The sequence below is a fragment of the Furipterus horrens genome, unplaced genomic scaffold (assembly GCF_987537825.1).
Source record: "Furipterus horrens unplaced genomic scaffold, mFurHor1.1.pri manual_scaffold_9, whole genome shotgun sequence".
Classification (NCBI taxonomy): domain Eukaryota; kingdom Metazoa; phylum Chordata; class Mammalia; order Chiroptera; family Furipteridae; genus Furipterus; species Furipterus horrens.
In genome coordinates, this window is record NW_028327179.1 from 31,633,241 (window position 1) to 31,640,164 (window position 6,924).

Sequence of the window (6,924 nt, forward strand, 5' to 3'; positions counted from 1 at the left end):
TAAAAACTGTATATAGTTAAGGTATAAACTCGATGATGTAAAATACATGTGCATTATGAAATAAACAAAGCTAAAGCATACCCACCATTTCATATGGTTGCCACTTCCTTTTTCTTTTTATAGTGAGAATATTTAATATTTACCCTACTAGTAAATTTCAAATATACAATTCAGTATTGTTAACCATAGTCACATTGTTGTACGTTGGCTCTCCAGAACTTAACAAATAGACTCATATTTAAGATTTTTATTTGTAAATTTTCCTTATACTTCACATTTTTTAAAATAGCTATATTATAATTTAACCTAGATTTTAATTTTCCTGTTGAATTTCTATATAATTTTTAGAAATTCAATTATCTTTCATGTCTTTCTCAAATAGCTGACAATACTAGCTAACCAACTATATCGGAGATCAGCAGCTTACTGCTCATGGGCCAAATATGATCCATTGCATGTTTTTGTAAATAAAATTTTATTGGAACATGCCATACAATTTATTTGCATATTATCAATGTCTACTTTTGTGTTACAATGGCAGAACTGATTGAGTGGTTTCAAAAGATATTGTATGGGTGCTCACTTTGGCAGCACATATACTAAAATTGGAATGATACGGAGAAGCTTAGCATGGCCCCTGTGCAAGAATGACACACAAATTCATGAAGCATTCCATATTTTTGAGAGCAACAGGGGAAAAATTGGGACAACTATAATAGAACAATAATAAAAAAAGAAATTAAGAAAAAGATACTGTATGGCCTGCAAAGCCTAAAATATTTACTATCTGGCCCTTTACAGAAAAAGTTTGCTGACCATGAAAATATTTTACAATTAAATAAGACAGTATGTTGAAATATTTTGACTAATTTCTAAAAGACAAAAATTGTTATATATCTCCAAATAAAATCAAATGTACATAAACTTCTTGACACATACAGAAATTTACCTGTTCTTTCCTGTCACCCACACTGAATTTTATTTTCCTTTCTCTTGCTCTCTGCAATTTCACTGATTCTTATCTTTCATTGCTCTTCTTTTTTTAGGCTAAATGTTTCTCACTGTGTGGTTCCTGGACCATCTCAAAATCACCCAGTACATGTAAAAAGGCAACACATTTGGTCCCATATTAGACCAGCTGTGATTCTTCAGCTTTCAGAAGGTCTTTAAGGGAGGCTTTCCTAACCCACTCTGCCTCTCACTGGTCAATGCAAAATGATAGGTTTTTAGTAATTTCCAACTCCTCCCTATTTTGTGATCCACTATCAGAACCAGTTAATAGATATCACTAGAAAACTTGGGGGAATCAACTGTCTTTAAACAAGTAAATGCTGTTCTTACTCCTGTGATTTAGCTTGACTAGAAATAAAATGGGTGTCTTGATCCCCTCTCACTTTTGTCTCGATATTTCATTTGAGTTGAACTCTGAACAGGAGAAGGGAAGACTGATAATCACACTGAACCAGACAGGTAACACCTCCAGGGAATTTGTATTGGGACACAGATACTCTAATTAGTCTCTTTTGAACACCTGGATTTGAAATTTAAACGAAACCAGATGGGACGATCCCAGATGAAATGGATTAGCTTCTAAATATGTCAATAAATAAATTGGCATAGGACTACAAACACATAGAAAATTATTAATTGAGTGACATAAATGTATTCAGAAAGATTAACTATAATAGACAAATCTTAATGAGAGACAAAGAAGTATCTGTATCTGTATTTCACATTTTAGAATGATATTTATTTATTTATTATATTGTTTATTTTATATTTTCCTCTACTAAAGAACAAAGGGTTTTAACTCTTGGGTTTTTGTTTGTTTGCTTGCTTTTGTTTTCACTGATGCCTCCATCCTCAAGCACCTACAACAGTTTCTGGGACATAGTGATGTTTAGTATGCAATTGTTTTTGTTGATAGGATCAAAAAGAGAAGTTGTGTATCACCAAGAAGACTGGCCACCACCTCAAGTTTTAGGTTGTTCTCCTTTTTACTTATGGCTGAGAAACTAGTAACTGAGTGCTAAAGCAGAGTAAAGATGTACTGACACTGTAGCTGGATATGGGAAAGAAGTATGGTCTTTCATATTTAGTTGTTGAAAAGGAAGAAGTTGATGAGATGGCTGCGGAATCCTGATGGAAGCTAATGCAAAGTTACGGAGGTATTGAGAGTAACAATGAGAACAACATTGTCGAATTGAGAGTGGGGACCATTGCTGGACTATTGCTTAAGTAGTTAAAGGAGTATTAGTAAAAATGGAAATTACGATCAATTATACATGATGTTCTCTTTGCACATATATTTCAATTTCTTTATTGTCTTTTTAGCAGTGTTTACTATACTGTTAAACTTCTACCAAGTTTTTAATATTATATTTGAAATTTTTTAGTTTTAGAATTGCCATTTGGTTCTTTTTTAGTTTCCAATTTTATACATAAATTCCCAATTTTGTATTTTATTTCCTTAAATGTATTGAGCATAGTTACTTTAGATTGTGTGTGATAACTATTATGTCCATCTCTCCATATTCGGTTTCTATTGTTTTTTATTTATCATGTTTTTAAAATTACATTTTTATATGGCTAGTTTTTATTGAGTGGCAGATATAAATGAAAAAAACAAACAAACAAACTAAAGATAGTTTGAACCCTAATGTGATTTTATATTCCTCCATAGTTATAAATTCACTTTGGGCAGATATTTATGGACACTAGCTAACTATCCTGGAATTCCTTAATTCAGTTACAGATTAGATTATTTGTAGCTGTGTTTCAAACTTGAAGAGGAAGGTTTTATTTTGCTTTTACTCTTATTTCTAGGATAGAGGTTTCAATGTCCACTCCCGGACCTGGAGATTTAATACACACACACCCATCAGTGATCCCTGAATTCCCAAAGAGTTTTGCTTAGCTCAAAGTTCCTATTGAAAATCTTGTTCAGTTTCTCTGCCTCCTTTGCATTTCTACTGCAACTCATTAATGCTCCTTGGGGAAAAATGTCTCCAAATGACAAGTTCACCTCTTTGGATTCCCTTTTCTGTCCTGATGCTTGCTCCGTAATTTTCCCCTGCCTTATTAGTGATTTGATACCTCCAAAAACAATGCTTTGTAATAATTTGTCCAGCTTTCTAAATTGTTCTCAGTGGAAGGGTTAGTACACATGACAAAATCTGCCATTACTAGAAGTGGAACCAGTTTTTTTTTTTACCTTGTGGCACAATATAATTCCAGGGTTCTGACACAAACTTATGAAAATTATTGTCAGTAAAATTACAATTAGGTTGTTACTCAGAGAAGACAATTTTAATTATATAAATAAAACACAAAAAATCTATGCCCATGGAAGAATTTTTTCAAATCATTTGCAATTGACTAAGTTATCTTTGGATATCTAGAATGGAGATTTAGTCTCAAAAGAATAATAAGAGTCTAGTTTTGACCAGGTGTCTTCCACATATTCTTTTTCCTTTCTCTCAGTTCTGATATTCCTTCCTGTTTATTCCTTCCTATTCTTTGCTGCAGGTCAAACTTTTTGAAGCAAATAAACATCATTGACCATGGGCTGTCATATTATTTCTTCAGAAATGTCCGAGTCCCAGTGGTGGACATGCAAAACCCTAATTTCAAAATGGGATAGCTTCTGTTCTTAAATAATCAAACTTTATAGTATGTAGCAGCATGAAGTTGCTAGTACTGACAACCTCAAACATTTAGGAAAGCATTGCCTTTAAGTTTATATAAAGTACTTCAAGGAATAGTTGCCAGAGGCAAGGTATATATTTGCCAGCCATATTGTGCCATATATTTGCCAGTATTGTATATATAAGAGCAAAGTGCTTTGGGTTGCATTTTTAAGTTTATATGTTAATAACAACTTGTGATATAACACATGTATAAAGTCAGAGACCAACCATATCTGAATGTTTTTGTTGTTTACTTGATTTTAACTTCTATCACCATGAGCCTGGCATGTGACAAGTTTTCATAGATATGGTTGAAAAAATAAAATTAGAAAAAAGTTAACTTCTCATTTTGGATGGACTTTCTAACTACAGGCATATTTTCAGATGAGAATTTTAAAACTCTTAAGTCAGAAAGCCTGAGAAATGTCTTTTTGTTAAGGTCTATCACTGATAGAAGATTTAGGATATATGTTCTTTGGTGTTTCTGGGTCAGTAATGAAGGTGATTCTTTCTTGTATAAGTTCAGATAATGACAATTATTTTGGGACAGGCCCTTTCAGTTCAAAATTCTGGAATAAGTACATTAGATAACATACTTATCTCTGAGTGAAATCCAACTTATCCTTCAAAATTAACTTAAAAAAATTTTTAAGGGCAAATCTACTAAATATATCTATATAGCACTTTTGAACAACTGTGATGGCTGCTTGAGGAAATATAAGAATTTAGTGATATAACAGTTGAATTTTTTCAAGCTTTATGAGGTATAATTGATGAATTAAAACTGTATATATGAGGTCTGTCCAGAAGAAGTCCATCCATTGTTAATAGAACGAGAACACTTTGCATGACATCGATGTAACCTGGCAGCCAAAGAGAGTGGACTGGAATGTGCATGTGTGAACAATGATGACTTCACTGTACTAGTTAATGGCGGTGGTAGACACCATTGAGTGAGCATGTGCACTGTGTGGCCATTGCATTCAAAATTACTGAGAAAGTAGAGCAACAAACCTGCATCAAATTTTACATTAAGCTTGAACATTCCTCCATAGAAAGTATTCAGATGATTCAGAAGGCCACAGCTATGGGCAACTGATGACTGGCAGCTTGATCACAACAATGCAGCTGCTCATGAATCATGTCTTGTGCACAGTTTTTTGAAGAAACATCAAATCACCCAGGTGACTCAGCCCCACTACCTCCCAGATTTGGCACCCTGTGACTTTTGACTTTTCCCAAAACTGAAATCACTTTTGAAAGGGAAGAGATTTCAGACCATCAATGAGATTTAGGAAAATACAACAGGGCAGCTGACGGCAATTAGGATAACTGTGTGAGGTCTCAAGATCCCTACTTTGAAGGGGACTTAGGCATCATTGTCCTATGTATAATGTTTCTCATGTCTTGTATATTCTTCAATAAATGTCTGTATTTTTCATATTATATGGCTGGATACCTTCTGGACAGACCTTGTATTTAAGGTGTATAACATGATATTTTGAGATATGTATACATTGTGAAATTATTACCACAATCAAACTAATTTCCATTTTTCTTATGATCCTTTTGTGTATGTGTGTGGTGAGAACACCAAACATTTACTCTCAGCAAATTTCAAGTATACAATACAGTATTATTAACTGTAGTCACCACACTGTGCCTTGGCTCTCCAGAGCTAGTTCATCCTGGACAACTAAAATTTTGTCAGTTGAACAACACTTTTCCTTTTCCCCTACCCCTTCAGCTCCTGAAAACCACTATTGTACCCTGTTTCTCTATGAATTTTACTTTTTGAGATTCCACATATAAGTAAGATCGTGAAATATTTTTCTTTCTGTGTCTGGCTTACTTCACTTAGCATAATGCCTTCTCATTTCATGCACATTATTGCAAATGACAGGATTTCCTTCTTTTTGAAGGTATATACATACCACATTTCTTAGACTGAATTACTTCTATTAATATACACATCAAGTTATTGAATTGGTGACTTCATGTAGTCTTCTCCTTAAAGATGGTACTTGCAGGTACAAAGATGCAGAGATGTCTATGGCCATCAAATGATTACTTGAAAAATTCTCCACTGGCAGTTCAATACTGGTTTTCCTCATCTAGCTGTAGATTTGCAAATTCTCTATAATCAAATGAATGTCTTTGATTTAGATGACCAATGAAATTTCTAGTAATCTGGCTAGGATCTCCCCAAGGAAGAGACATACAAATAGAACATGTCACAGGAACTATTTGAAATAGGTGATTACTGTTCCAGTGATCCAGTAAACACTTAAAGGTGGGATGCCCAGAAGAACTTATGTTCCCTTGATAAGTTTCTACATTATCAGATGTGGAAATTTCACTCCTATTACTGTTTCCTACTGAATCTTGAGACAGCTGAAAGTTTGGAATGATAGCAGAAACACCATACTAGTCTTGATACGTCTTACAAGATTTGTAATGATATCTCATATGACAGAACTTAATCTGTTTTGTACAGCATTTGCAGCTACCAGGACACTTCCTCATATTTTCTAGGTCTAGGGCCTATTCAGGCCATGCTATTTCTCTTCTAGTCACATTTTCACAACAGAGGGGGGACAGTGTATTCTGCTTTCTCCCGCTTAGGCCAGGAAACATTTTCTCCACATACAGTCTTGATGTGACTTCTTTATATCCTTAGTTGTAAGACTTTTGTTCAGCTAGATATCAAGCAGTTCTGAATAATGGTTTTTCTGTGATTTAGTTGTAATTTTGATGTGGTTGTGGGACAATTTGAGTCCCACATTTACCTTTGCCGCCATCTTAACTGGATCTCACATTTTCTTTGTCCATTCATCTTTTGATGTAGACTTGGGTTTACAATGACTGAATATTGCATGCCCTTGCCATTGCATGCACTAATAAGTTGATGAAGAAGTGGGAGAATTCAGAAATAAAAGCAAATCTCCTGTACATTTAGGTCAGTGTCAGTCAACTCCACTGAAAGAATCGATACACCTGTGATCTGGAAAATTTCCAAGATCATAATTAGAGCTTACTTTTTAATTTTTTATTTCCTCTTTGCAGAAAATTGTAGCAGTATAACAGAAATTGGCATAAAGCCATTCATTTGCCCTGAACATTGCTGGTAGTTACCAAAGACACACCATGGCTCTATGAATTAGATCACCAAACTTTCTCCTGAACAAGATTAATTTAACAATTTAGTATTTGAGAGATATGCAGTTCCAGATGA

General features: G+C 34.1%; 1 non-coding gene and 1 pseudogene across 1 annotated transcript; one reads left to right on the forward strand and one right to left on the reverse strand.

The window, feature by feature from the left end:
* Positions 1 to 575: 575 nt before the first annotated feature.
* Positions 576 to 682, forward strand: LOC150001525 (U6 spliceosomal RNA). Its single transcript, XR_016513259.1, has one exon. It is a non-coding gene; the product is annotated as a U6 spliceosomal RNA (small nuclear RNA).
* Positions 683 to 5,756: 5,074 nt separating this feature from the next.
* On the reverse strand, positions 5,757 to 6,337 carry LOC150001526 (E3 ubiquitin-protein ligase RNF138 pseudogene; annotated as a pseudogene).
* Between the last annotated feature and the right edge of the window lie 587 nt (positions 6,338 to 6,924).